The 15023-nt window shown below is 38.5% G+C and overlaps 1 protein-coding gene across 3 annotated transcripts in view; it reads left to right on the top strand.

Annotated features, from left to right (window-relative positions):
- Positions 1-1072: 1072 nt before the first annotated feature.
- CA5B (carbonic anhydrase 5B) overlaps positions 1073-15023 on the top strand; it is a 66713-nt gene continuing 52762 nt past the window's right edge. For 2 of the 3 annotated variants that reach the window (XM_072614282.1, XM_072614280.1), the window contains exon 1: positions 2332-2432. The gene's annotated coding sequence lies outside the window, so the exon portion shown is untranslated. Of the gene's footprint in view, positions 1189-2331; positions 2433-15023 lie in introns of those variants that run through there. The other variant, XM_072614281.1, reaches the window with a different exon arrangement.

Genomic DNA, 15023 nt, shown 5'->3' with positions numbered 1-15023 from the left:
TGTAGAAGCTGCTAGATCTTGTGTTATTCTGATTGTATTTCCACAATACTCAATTGTTTTCTTTCTAGCTGCTTACAATATTTTCTCCTTGACCTGGGAACTCTGGAATTTGACTACAATGTTCCTAGGAGTTTCTCTTTTTGGATCTCTCTCAGGAGGTGATCAGTGGATTCTTTCAATATTTATTTTGCCCCATGGTTCTAGAATATCAGGGCAATTTTCCTTGATAATTTCATGAAAGATGATGTCTAGGCTCTTTTTTTTTTGGCCATGGCTTTCAGGTAGTCCCATAATTTTAAAATTGTCTTTTCTGGATCTATTTTCCAGGTCAATTGCTTTTCCAATGAGATATTTCACATTATCTTCCATTTTTTCATTCTTTTGGTTTTGTTTTGTGTTTCTCATAAAGTCATTAGTCTCCATCTGTTGCATTCTAATTTTTAAAGAACTATTTTCTTCAGAGAGCTTTTGAACCGCCTTTTCATTTGGCTAATTCTGCTTTTTAAAGCATTCTTTTCCTCATTGGCTTTTTGAACCTCTTTTGCCAACTGAGTTAGCCTATTTTTCAAGGTGTTATATTCTTCAGCATTTTTTGGTTCTCCTTTAGCAAGCTGTTGACTTGCTTTTCATGATTTTTTTGCATCTCTCTCATTTCTCTTCCCAATTTTTCCTCCACCTCTCTTACTTGATTTTCAAAATCCTTTTTGAGCTCTTCAATGACCTGAGACCATTGAATATTTATTTTGGGTGTTTGGGATACAGAAGCCTTGACTTTTACGTCTCTTCTTGATGGTAAGCATTGTTCTTCCTCACCCAAAAGGATGGGAGAAGATATCTATTCACCAAGAAAGTAACCTTCTATAGTCTTATTTTTTTTCCCCTTTTTTTTGGGCATTTTCCTAACCAGTTACTTGACTTTTGGGTCCTTTGTCAAGAGTAGGGTATACTCTGGGGATCTGTAAGATCTCAGTTCCTCCAAGGTGACATAATCAAGCGTGTACACTGGTCTGGAAGCAAGCAGAGATTTTTGTGCTCAGAATCTTAGCAGAGTTCCTCTTCACAACCACCTGGCCTCTAATTCTGCCAAGCCAGCACTGAGGGTTGAGATTCAGATAAGCTGCGGGGGCAGAACCACCATTCAGTGCGAGATAAAGATCAGCTGGTGCAGGGCCTCTACACAGGGCTGAGGTAAGAGTCTCCCGCTCAGTGCCCCCAGGGGTTTTACCATCCAACAATGGATGCGGGCTGCTGTAGGGGCTGCTGTAGGGGCTGCTGTGGGGGCTGCTGTGGGGGCTGCTGTGGGAACTGCTGTGGGAACTGCTGCTGCCTGCCCGATGTGGCCTCTGTGACACTGCCTGAGGCCGCAGCTATGGGAAGGCCCTTCTCCCTTCCCTGCCAGCTGAAAAGGCCCTGTCACTGATCTTTGGTGCCTGTGGGTTGAGGGATCTTCAAACCGCTGCTACTGGGACTGGAGATTCCATCCCCGAAGCGTGGTCGTGTCTTCCTCCCAGAGCTACGCCAAGGCTGGGCTGGGCTCCCTTCCGTGTCTGGTGCCACAGACATTTCCCGTGGGCCTTCCAGGTCACCCTGGGCTGGAAGTCTCCTCCACTCTCTTGTTCTGTGGCTTCTGCTGCTCCAGAATTTGTTGAGAGTCTTCGTTACGATATTTTATGGGCTGTGGGGGTTGACCTAGTATATGTAGGTCTTTCTACTTGGCCATCTTGGCTGTGCCCCATCTCACTGCTGATCTTTATCCCCCCCCCCATTAGTGAGCAGAAAGTTATTTGGAGCAGTGCAGGGCAACAACAGAAGCAGCCCTGGAGGACTGGGGTTCCGATTCTACCCCTGTCCCTTAGTGGTGAGACCTCGGGCTGTGCATTGTACCTGTCTCCTTATCTGTAAAAGTGGGGTGGGGGGGTGGCCTAGATGGCCCCTCTGTGCCTTCCAGCACTAGCTCTTTATAATGTAACGGTCACTTTCCCATGCTCCCTATTGGTCATCAGCCCCCAGGTGGGTGGTATCCTACTGTGGCCCCTCGGAAATCTGCCGGTTATAAAGCGGGGCTTGCTTTACTGTTCTGTTGCTTTGTCTGAACTTCAGAGACCTTTGGGAAAACAATGTTCCCATTTTCATGTGCATATTTCCAGTTTATCGTGCAAACATATATTTCCGCCTCCTCTGGGGAGCCAGTTGTTAAACATTCACTCCCCCTGCTGCTAACCCTTCTGGGGCCCCCTCGCGCCCTAACGGAGGCCGGCCCAACGACTGTTAGATGCCGCTGCCAGGTTCGCGTGCCCACAGGCCGAGGGCGGGAAGGAGGGGAGGGGGGGAGGGGCCGGGCAGGAGGCGGTGCCTCCCAAGATGGCGGCGGCGCGGACCTGACGGCTGCAGGGGGAGTGAGTGGGCGGCAACGCCTCAGAGGAGAGCCGAAGGTAACGGTTTGGGAAGAGTGGGCAGGTGACGCTAAGGCTGCCCTCGCGGCGGGAGGCGGGAAGGGGTGGGGGACGTTAGGGAGGGGCGGCCGCGCGCTGCGAGAGCGAGAGTGCTCTCGCGCGAGCCACGCTTCCCCCCTCCTCTCCCCCTCCTCCCCCTCCTCCCCCTCCCCCTCGGGCTCCCCCTCCCCCTCCCCCTCCCTCTGGGACTCTCCCTCCCCCTCCCCCTCTGTCCCCGGATCCAGTGGGAGGCACAGCAGGGGTGGGATGACAGCCCCATCTGTTGGAGTCTGAATGCCGTTTTCTTCCCCCTCCCTCTTCCTCTTCACATCCCCGCCCCTTACACCACCGCGGGATGGCGTTTGTTTAACGGAGCCTTTGTGCCTTCCAAGCCATGCTTTCCTCCCTTTAGCTTTTAATTCAGTTCAACTCATCAAGTTCAGGCTGGTTCGCTAGGACTAAGGCACTGTTTTAAGTGCTGAGGGTACAAACATGCACACACAAAATTAACACCTGTTGTGCCCTAGCTCCGTCGCCAGTCTCGGCTGACCCATCTGGAAAATGAGGGTAGTAGTAGCACCTGCCTCATAGGGGCTGTGGGTCAGAGAACCTCTGGGGCGCTCTGTGCAAACTCTAAAGCTGCAGCAGCAGCAGCAGCAGCAGTGCATATAGCATATCTTTTACGGATCCTGTGGCATTTTAGGAGCAACGCACGTTTAACTGCTTGTCCTGTGCTAGCACCACAAATATCGTTGTCTAAGCCTAAGAAATTATAAATTATGATACAGCTAGATATCATCTCTGTTTTGGGAAAAAGGAGTTTCAGTTAACTCAAAGCCTCTCCTTCAGTTCATTCACTATTATTTAATAATGATTAAACAGTCTAGGAAATTTACTTGTAAGGGAAATGGAAAATTTCCTAACTTGGAAAAAATTAAAGCAAATTTTTATTGTTATAAATATTTGAACAGTCAATGGTGGCATATAAATATGCATCCATTTAGCTAAACCACGGGTTATTATTTGGAAACTGTTAGTATCTAAGGTTTTAGCTCTATGTTTTAATTTGGTGGGGGGAGGTAGATTCTGTCTCTCCCTCTACTAATCTGGGTGTTTATTTTTAGCTTCAAGAATACTAGTCCACAGTGTGTGAGGACTGTTTCTGATAGACTTAGCCTTCACAGCAATGCAAGAACCTAACACATTCCCAAAGGACTGCTGAGGCAAAATGCCATCCACATCCAGAGAAAGAATTATGGAACACAGAATGAGGCAGACTGTTTTCACTTATGTTATGTTTTGGTGTGGATTTTCTCGTGGTTTCTCCCATTCGTTTTAATTCTTCTGTGCAGCATGACTAATGTGAAAATGTATTTAATAAGAATGTAAGTGTAGAACCCATACAAGATTACATGCTGTCTCAGGGAGGGAGGGGGAGAAAATTTAAAACTTATGGAAGTGATTGTTGAAAACTAAAAACATATAAATTAATTAAATTTTTAAAAAGAAAAAAAAGAAAGTGCCCACAAAAAAAGAATACTAGTTATTAGGGATTATCATTATTATTATTAGGGATAAAGCTCCACACCTGGAGTTAGGAGCATGTGAGTTGGAACCTGGCATCAGATGCTTCCTAGCTATGGGATTATAGGTAAATCCTTAATTTCAGTTTCCTTTTCAGTAAAATGAGAATATACTAGTCCCCACCTCCCTAAGCTGTTGTGAGGGTCAAAGGAGAGAATACTTGCAAAGCACTTAGTGTGTGCCATATAATAAGCCCTGTATACATGTTAGCGCTTGGCTATTATTAATAGTGATTATATAGATATTTATAATATTTAGACACTTTAAGTGTTAGCTCTTGTCAATATTAGCTATCATTAAAATGTAGCTATTCCATTGTAGTAAAGAGCAGTAGTAGCTTACATTTACGTAGGATTTTACAGTTTATAAGACACTTTCCTCATTAACCCCATCTGACAGATGAGAAGAACTGAGGTACAGAGTAGTGACATTAATGGCCTATGATATTTGTGTTTGCCTTGTGGTGTTTTTTCTCTGGTGAAATTTTTTTAAAAAGTACTAAATAATAATCTTGCCCTTCCCCTAGGAGTTAGTCTGACAGAAACAAAATTGTTATAATCTTTATTCTTGACAGGGAAGAAAGTGAATCTTCTCTTTGTTTTACTTTTCTCCTCAAGTTTAGAAAATTTTCATTTTTCTTCACCAAATGAATTTTCTGAATTATTTAGCTATTATTAAGTGAATACTATTTAATGAACAGAGGTAGAAGCATTGAACACATTGAAACTCTTTCCAAAAAAGAGAGCAGGTACTCATTATCTATTTATATAAACTCAATCTCCTAGACTTAAGTAAATATAAAAGTGACTGACTGCAATTTCTTAACAATGTAACTAATGATACCAACATAAATACATACGTTATTATTTACAATGTTTTAGTTATGTGAAAGATTGCCTAGAGTCATCTCAAACCATCACTGGTACTCTATTTTTCTTAATTTGTAAAACATAGTCCCACCATTTAGCTCTCAAAATTCCAGTCAAAGTTTTCCAAAAATTCTCTTATTGTTTCTTCACAAGGTAATAGTTAAATACTTCTACCAGGAAAGTTTTCTTTGTTTTCTTTCTCTTTGTCTTCTCACAGTTTCTTTCAAACTATTAATGTTTTCTGTCAATGGTTTCTTCTGAGTAACAGTTAAACTCATTCTCTTTATAGATGACACTAAAAATTCAAACGTTTTATAGATGACATTAAAACTCTTTGTATTCTCAAAGATTCTCATGATATCTGCAGTCACTGTGGAAGAAAGTGGTTTCAGGTTCTAAACTGGTGTTACAGAAATATAAATGAAATTCACATCAGCCATAGCTGTTGTTAACTCTAGGTATCCATGTACATATACACACACATACATACATATATGTATATATATATATATAATGTTGATCCAGATATGTATCTACTTATATGTTCTATGTTTATATATTACATACATAAAATATATTAAGCTATCTTTAGCTCTTCAAAATACAAAAATATAATCTTTAGTACCAAATAAAATTTAAAAAAAGTTTTAATTTGGACATCTCTTCAGACCAATTCTCCTCATTCTTTACCTTTTTACAGTAAAAGGAAACAAGTCTGTTTTGCAGTTCCCTGAAAGGGTAATTCTGGGTCACATTACATGGCTTGACTAATGAAAACCAATCTCCTTTTCTTTATTCCCACTTGTTTGAACTTAAGATGTCCCTGAGAGATAGATTTTCATCTATGGTTGTTACCACAGCTCTCAAAATAAATTTTCAGTGCTTCTACTTGGTTAAGAGCCCCAATATAGAAACTGGCATAAAATTATTTCACCTTGTCTCAGAAACCTCTTGATCAATTCCTATGAGTCTCTTCTCCCATAGATTATTTCTTCTCAGCACTTGCATTTGAAGTAAGAGCCCAGATCAGCCATCCTAAAAAGGTACCTCCTTTCCCCACCTCCTTTAGCTTTTCTGTGCTGTCTTTGTTATTGGCCTGTAAGCTCCTTCAGGGCAATGGAGTGTTTTTCTTTTTGCTGGTATTTGTATTGTATCCTAAATACTTGATACATTTTACATAGTTAATATTTAATAAATGCTTGTTTCCTGGCTAAGACTATCTGACCATTTTTGGTTTACAAGTTCTGTGAAAAACTTGCTTTCAATTCACAATGAGGGAGTTATGACTTATAGCAGGGGTGTGCTGGAGCCAGTTCCTAGAGTCTATTGTTAAATTTTCAATGTGAGCATTTACATCTTGGGAATCAGCAACTAACTTTTACAAATCTTGATTTAATTTATTGGTAATTGTCCAGACTTTAAAAAGTGATGGAGAAAATGTTAATCATGTGGATCAAGCTAAAAAATGTGTCCTGCACGTACTTTTTCTCAGAGAGCCAGTTGTTAAATATTTACCAGTATATTCCTGCTGAGAGTATTAGCATTGATTGATGTGAGATGAGAAAATATCAGTATCCTAAAAAAGAAACTATATTTATATGAGGCTCTAAAAGGCAAAACTAGAATCAAAGAATAGAAATTATAAAAATTTAGAAAGATGAGATAAAAATGAAATAATATATATTTTGTTCTAAAGTTGGTAGAGAGCCGTTGAAGTTTATCAGCTGGAGTAGTGTATGATTAGACTAGCACTATAGGAAAATCATTTTGGCAGCTGTGTGGAGATGAATTGGAAAGGGAGTGAGTGGAGGAGGAATACCAAATGAGAAACTACTTCAGTAGGCCTGCCTGGAGGTAATGAGGGTCTGAACCAGGGTGTTGGCTATATGAGTAGAGAGGATGTATGAGATACTTTGAAGATGGAAACTATAACGCTGTATTTGGTAACTGATTGGTTGTGTGGGATAAGAGAGTCTGAAGAGTTGAGATGGTACCAAGATTGTGAACCTGTATGACTACAATAATAATTGTTCCCTCAACAGAAATAGGGAAGCTCAGAAGTGGGATAGATTTTGAAGAAAGGTAATATAATAAAATCTGTAATGCATCTTGCAAACATAGAGTCTGCTGCTTGGTCTCAGGTCTACCTCAACAGGTGGGTGGAGTTCCCAGATTCTAGGTTTGAGTTCAACAGGTGGGTTGGTCTAGAAGGGGTTCAGACAGAGATGTCCCCTTCGCCATTCTGTTGGGTTTGGAAGGGTAGAAGGTGTACCTGATGCTTTTGGAGAGTTCCTCCCCTGAGGCAGTGCCTAGGAAAAGGTGTTGGAAGTCATTGAGGACTCTGGAGGCAACTGCTGAGGCTGAAATTATGAATTGGTCTAGATATTCCAAAAAAGTTACTAAACTGTGAATACCCTTTGATCAAAAATACTACTACCAGGTCTGTACCCCAAAGAGATCAAAGAAAGAGGAAAAGATTCTATATGTGCAAAAATATTAATAGCAACTCTTTTTGTGGTGGCAAAAAAATTCTGGAAACTAACGGGGTAATATGGGTAATGGCTGAACAAATTTTGGCATGTGAATGTAATGGAAGGTTATTGTACTATAATCATCTCCCACTCAGCAGACCATTATCTTCAGTAACTCATCTTCCTTCAAAATCAAAGGAACTCTGAAATTCACTCCTTCTCAGTGCTCCCTGGCCTTGGGAGCCCTCTTTCATTATGAATGGAGAGGCTGGAGAGTAGACATTGGAGAGCTCCTCCTAAATCTTCCATTTAAGGAAGGAACCCAGTGCAGTGTAGGTGAAATCAGCTCAATTTCATAACTTGATCCAGTTATTCTCAGCAGCCTAATAATTGGAGCAGAAGAACTGGATGGTTGGGATCATCCAACGTCGCATCAATAAGTCAAGATGCAATGGTCAGGGGTGAGGGATTTTGAGATAGGGGCAAGTGAGTCAGAGTCTCAGATCATGGTTTCTAACTGGGGGATGGGACTAGTGGTAAGTGAAGGCAACTTGGAAAAGTAAGATTAGAACAATAAGGAGGGGTTAAAGGACTGATAATGACTCTGGGAGTGAAGAATAGGTTTAAATAAGTGAGAAGTATGGTAGAGGTGAAAGGATATGAGGTTGTAGTTGAAGAATGGAATTTCAAATTTTGAAATCTTGGAATTTCTGGTCTGATTCAAGGTGTGACACAGACAGTGAATGGCTGAAATGGGGTAGAGGAAAGAAGTCACTGGAGTTGAAGAGGTTGTGGTCTGAATATTAGAGGGATGGCCAACATGAGTACTAAAGTCCCCAAACTGATGACAATAAGATGACATAGAGAAGAAAGGCTTGAACCAAATGATTCTATGAAATTTTGATACTAAGAATAAATTGTTAATCTTTTACATTTTCCTTATGTTCTTCGTCCAACTTAGTTGAGGTTTATCCTGTGGATTTCTGGGATGATTTATAGATAATAATAATAGCTTATATTTTTATACCACTCTACAACTTATACATCATTTTCTTCCTCAGCATTACTTCATTGAGCTATTTATCAAGGAGAGGGAGAAGGTGATATATTTTGGAAAAAGGAATATTTTTGAAGATAATCTTTGTTATACGTTCATTGTGCAAAGAATGTTACAGATAGCATTTTGAAGGTTGCAGTGTGCTTCACATATGTTATTGATCCTCACAAAATCCCTGTTAGGGACAGAGATTCTGCTTAATTTAATAGTAGTCATAAATGAAGATGAAGTATTTATAAGATGATAATATAAGTTATTGGGGAAATATTATTTTTATAAAAAAATTGATTAACAGAACTTTTAAACACCACATCTACTAGATAAAATACAATCATTTGCAGCCTTATTTTACAAAGTTGCTATTGAGGGCAATTTTTAAAAGCTGGTTTTTGCATTTTAGAGTTTTGCTGTAAATTTATTGATAGGTCACATCTATTTGACTTTCATAATTTATTTGCAAAATTAAGATTTTCAGTATCTCTGAACTATACATGTTAAATTTTTTTATTGATGCTTTTTGTCATTGACACCATTGTTACACTTCAGAGAGGATGGGAGAAGATTAGGAGCAACATTGTTTCGTAAAACAGTGAAAAACAGTGGAGGTAAAAACAGATCTGCAGAAAGATTAATTTGAGATTCAATGGAGTCTTGTTATCCCAGGGGTATCAATCAATAAAACTGGCAAGGGAAGGATAAACTGATAGAAAATGGAACAGATTTGTCAGCATTTCTATAGCAGTCGATTTTCATCATCAATAACAGTGTAACCACATTTGGACTCTTAAACCCTTATTCCCCAATGTGCTATACAAAAAATAACAAAAGACCTTTAAGAAGCTGAAGTCAAGAAGAGTGGCTACATTAGAGCAAGCATACACAAAGAAAATCCATGTTGGAGGCAACACACTCTTAAAATATCACAGATCTCAGAGGAAGCTGAATAAGCAGTCTGACCTGATCCACTCATTTTTTTTGTTATCTTATCTCAACTGGATCCTTACTCTTCAAGGCAATCTTCACTTTTCCCAATTGACTCTCTACCACATACCCCACAGTAACATTCCCATCTTCTCTTCTCAAACAACTTATACCATGCTTCCCCCTTCTCTCTCAACAGAGAACCTCACCCTCATGCTTGATGCCAACTATCAAGAGCTCTCTCTAGTTCCATACTTGAAATTACCACAGCCTTACTCCAGACCCTGCCCCATTGTCTTCCCTTTTGCTCCAATGTCAGAGTACGAGTCTACTTGTGCTCTTGATCCAATTCTCTGTGAGCTTGCTCCTTTGATCAGCCCCTCCTCTTCCCTAATTTTCAACTTTTTATTTACAGGCTCCTTGCTAGATAGGTAAAAACATACTCAGATTTTCCCCATCCTTAAAAACCTTTGCTTAACTCTAGCTGTCTCTCAAGCTGTTGCTGTATATCTCTCTTCCCTTTTATCATCAAACTCCTAGAAAAAGCCCTGTGCTGCATCCATTGCTTTTTCTTTCTCACCTCCCTTTCACATCTCCTAACTCTGTAGTTTTTGTAATTTTTAGTATCGCAATTCAAATGAAACTTTGTCTCTAAGGTGAGCAAATGATTTCTTTATGTCAAATCCAGTGGCTATTTCTCAGTCTCAAGTCTTTCTTGACTTCTCTGTAGCAATTAATATTCTTGACTACCCCTTTCCTGAGTTTTCATGGCATTGATTTTCTTCCTGCCTTCTACTGATCCTTCTCAAACTCTGTTGCAGACTTATCATCTATATCTTGCTCACCATGCATGGGTATATTGAAGAACTCAGTCTCAGACCCTCTCCCATTTTCTTTATATAATTTCTGTCTTGGTGATTTGCTCCTATGGATTCACCTATCATCTTTACACAGATGACTCCCAAATCTACACATATAGCCATCATTTCATTCTTGAACTCCAATCCCATATCTCCAATTGCCTAAGTGACATCTCTACCTAGGTGTCTCTAAGGTATCTCAAACTGTCTAAGTCCAAAAATAATTCATTATCTTTCTCTCTGAACCCATCCCTCTTCTGAACTTCATTATTTGTGTTGAAGGTATTTTTCCATTCCCTCAGGTTCACAACCTAAAGATTGCCCTGGACTCTACATTCTTCCACACCCCCATATCCAGCTACCAAGTCTTATTAATTCTCCCTCTTCAACATCTCTTAGATTCACCCTCTTCTCTCTACTTATACCACAACCAGGAGAGTTCAGGTCCTCATCACCTCTTATGTGGAATATTACAATAACATCTCAATTGGACAAGTCAACAATTATTTATTAGCCACTTATATCTGTGCCAGACTAAATACAAAGAAAAGCAGAAACAGTCTCTGCTATCAAGCAGTTCAAAATCTGTTGGGGTGGACAGCATGCAAACAAGACAAATAAATTGGAGGCAGTCTCAAAGGGAAGCTACTAACATTAAGGGGGATCCCAAAATCTTCTTACAGAAGGTAGGATTTTAGGTGAGATTTGAAGGAAGCCTGAGAATTCAGGAGGTAGAGAAGATGAGAGAGAGAATTCCAGGCAATCTCCCTGCATCCAGTCTTATATTCTAATCAAAGGTTGTTTGTATTTTCTTCTACTGTTATTTCATTTTTTATTGAAAACTCCTGTTAAGTCAGCACTTTTGTTATTGTTGGTCAGGTGTGTCCAACTTTGTGAGGGTTTGTTGGCAAAGATACTGGAGTGGTTTGCCATTTCCTTCTCTAGCTCAGTTTTACAGATGAGGAAACTGAGACAGAGTTAAGTGACTTTCCCAGGGTCACACAGCTAGTAAATGTCTGAGGCTAGATTTGAACTCAGAAGGTGAGTCTTCTTGATTCCAACCTTGACATTCAATCCATTGTAGCTGTACTTTGTTTTGCACACTCTAATCTGATCTCTGTTCCCTTCCTTTCCCTCACCTCTTTTCCATTACCCTGCCCAATCCCAAATTTAATGAATTTACTATAGAATTGTATTGTTATTTCACTCTCTCTCTCTTCCCACTAGTCTGTTTCCCTCTTACCCTCACCCCAGATCTTATGTGCAGTATTCTCCAAGGCCATCACCACCCTGTTCCAATCTACTCTGAATGACATTACTTTGAATTGCCCCTTTCCATCAACATTTGTTAATTTAATCCACTGCTTTCCACATTCCCTTACTCTTTTCTTATTTCTTTATTTTCTTCCTGACCCTCATACAGAGAGGGACTTGATGACAAAATTTTTTTCTCAGTCTACAAACGAGTCCACTTGCTAGTGTAATTATAGATTTCACCTGTACAGGCCTTCTACAATCTCTTCTGAGAAGGTCAAACTCTAGCTTGCAGCCGAAAACTTCCATATAAGATATCTCCTTTATTAAAATGTGAACTCTTTGAGAGCTGGAACTGTCTTACTTTTCTATGTGGATTGTCAGAATAGAATCTTTTGCCCATAGAAAGTGTTTAGTAAATGTTTTATTCATCTATTAATTCATTCTTCCAATCATATTTATTCTCTCCTTCTTATATATGTACTTGTTGCCTCCTCCATTAGAATATAAGCTCCTTGTGAACAAACAAACAGTTTTCTTGCATAATGACCTAATTTTTAAAATTTCCAATCTTGTTTTCTTTGTATTTTGTTTCATTCATTTTTTCTTCTGTTTCTAATTTTAAAAAGAAACTCATATATTTCCTCTTCATTTTCATAGAATCTGCAGATTCTAGAATTTGGAGAATTTCTCCATTGTTCTAAATTCTCTACATTCTTTATCATATTGATTTCTTTTATCAAAGTTCTGATTTCTATATACATTTCTATAACATTTAAAATATTTCTTCTTTTAATTTGCTCATTGCTCCTCAGAACTATCTTGGAGGTTCTTACAGCTGTTGCATAGTCATTTATGAGCCCTGTAGAATATGCTGTAGTATTTTCTTCCTCAGAGTTTTAAAACTCTTATTTTCTTCACTCCATAGTATTTATTTAATGTTTTTGTTCCTTTTCTAAATTGCTTGCTCATTTTCTATACTTGATTAAATTGTCTGATAGTCCCCCGCCCACTTCCTACTCCATGATTCTCTGCTCTTTTTGTACATCATTATTCAACCAGGGTCAGTCAAATTCTGTGAACTCCCCCTTTTTAAGGATGATGTGACTTTTTAATTTGTTGCCAAAGCAAGACTTGGAGCCATATGCATATAGTGAGCTTTTCACTTGACCATTCTATCATAAGCTTTTTTTTTGTAGTTTTAATTTTTATAATTTTATATATTTATAATTTATAATTTTATAAATATCATATTTTTATGTGACATTCATTTTGAAATACTTTCCTTCCTTCCCTCTCCTCTCCTCAGCCACCCATCTTTATAATGGAGAATAAAAAGGAATGGGAAAATATCAATTCAGCAAAATTAATGAACATATCATTCTAGTCTGACAGTATATACAACATTTTATACCCACAGACTTACACCTTCACAAAGAAGGAAAAGATGTGCATTTTTCTCTTCCTTTCTTTGGAAACCATTCTTATCTAGGACCCTTAAATCCTAGATTTCTTTGTAGTAGAGCTTATGTGTCTGTGCCTTATCCACAGTCAGCTATTTCCTCTCATCTACATTATGAGAACTAATTAAATTCACAGGCTCAACTCATGAAAGTTGGTGGTAGTGGCCTCTGGCCAGAAGGCTGTTGAGTGGTGAATTTGTCAGAGCTGCAGCTTGTGGTATAAAGTGGGTCTGACCAACAATATACATTCTGAAATAGTTACTTTGTGGTAATTTCTTCCTTTTGCTACTTGTGTCACTGTTTTTATTACTTTGTCACATTTCTTTATGAGGTGGTGAAGGGCTGGGCTTTAGAGGCACACTTTCATTCTGGAGCTTGTTAGAAGTCTCTCTGGTTGCATTTGTCAAGGAATCTTGTGTGACATTAATATATGCATAAGGTGCCTGGTTGGAGGAGAGCTTTTAAAGTTGAATTTGATTTTTAGAAGACAGAACTTTTTTTCTTTCAGATAATCAGCGTACATAAAAACAACACCTCCTTCATTGTTGAAAGACTTTTCAGGCAACTATGTGGCTACAGGATTTGGTCTGCTTTAGAATATTGTTTGTGCAAACCTACCTCTTCCTTTTTCTCATATTGTCATCAAATATATCCTTAATTCATATTCTCATAAAGATGTGAAAGGCTTTTCAGTTAGATAGAATATTTTTCCATTTCTGTTACTAAATAGGAGGAAAGATCTAGAATGAAAACTTGATAGTATAGAAGATCCAATGAAAGCTTTTTTTTAAAAAAAGCATTGGGTAAGTCTTTACATATTTATAGGCAAATGGAAAAAAACAACTGTAGGGTGAGAAATTGAAGATTAATGGGGGATGATTTGGGGAGCAGTTTCCTGGGGAAAGTAGAAAAGGATAAATTTGTAAAGACAGTATTAGCTGGCAGGGAGAAAGGATACATCTTCTAAGATGAAAGGGAAAGAGAAAATGTGTGTGTAGATAATAAAGAGCTTCAAGGTGTGAAGGAAAGAAATTAAAGGAACTTTTCTTTATTGACCTTAATCTCAGTGAAGTGGAAGGCTTGCATATGAAGCATAAATAATAATCAAAGGCTCAATCTTGGCAATATTATTAGAAAATGTCAACTTTTTTTATAGCTTTATTAAAACATCTCCCAAGTCACCCATGGTTTTGGAACACTTGTATAAGTTATCTACAAGTACTAACACAGTTTTGTGATTGCTAAACAGTAATGTTAAATTATGCAATGACATGTCAAACTGAATTACAGTTTGAAACTTGCAAAATTCCATTGAACTCTCTTGTTTAGGGATCCTAAGGACATGGATATAGAAAAAAGTGCAGCATTTGGGTTAAAGGGTAGATTGGTACAGGTAAAGCATTGATTCCCTATGTCAGAGTTCTGATTTCTATCTACATTTCTACACATTTAAAAAAAAATCTTGAATAGTTGCATGCTTTTTTCCCCCTTTTTTGCTGAACTAGAAAAACTAGAGTTTTTTACTTTAAAAAGCTATTTTTCCATGGAAAATAAATGATGCTTAGTATACTGAGTAAAGGAGAATTGATATACTATGAGAAAGGAAATTCAGTTACATCTTTGATCATGTCTATTGGACTGTGTTCAGTTCTGAGTGCCACAATTTAGAAAAGACTTTGATAAGTCAGAGAACATACAGAGAAAGGCAACCTGGGGGATGAAGGGCCTTGAGAGTTTGCTATGTAAGGATCATTTGAAGGAACTAGAGATGTTGAGCCTGTAGAAGAGACTTGCTATATAATCACTTGGTTATATTATAGAGAATATCCTTTTTTCAGGTAGGACTTAGATTAGCTAGTCAGGTCTCTCCTGACTATGAAATTCTATCATTCAGTGATAATGAATTCTCAAATTATATGGAATTTTTGTTAATTTCTAACCTACATGATCATGGGAAAGTCAGAATCTCTGTGGAAATGTTATTTCATTTATAAAATGACATGATTGGATTAAATGTTCTCTAAGTCCCCCTTTCATCTCTGAATTCTATAGATCAATAATTAGAGAAAGTAGGCATTTGAGAATATGTTGTTTGTAGTTCATTACTAGCCA

The sequence above is a fragment of the Notamacropus eugenii genome, chromosome 5, assembly GCF_028372415.1.
Source record: "Notamacropus eugenii isolate mMacEug1 chromosome 5, mMacEug1.pri_v2, whole genome shotgun sequence".
In the NCBI taxonomy this organism is placed as follows: domain Eukaryota; kingdom Metazoa; phylum Chordata; class Mammalia; order Diprotodontia; family Macropodidae; genus Notamacropus; species Notamacropus eugenii.
This window is presented reverse-complemented; position numbering and strand designations above follow the sequence as displayed.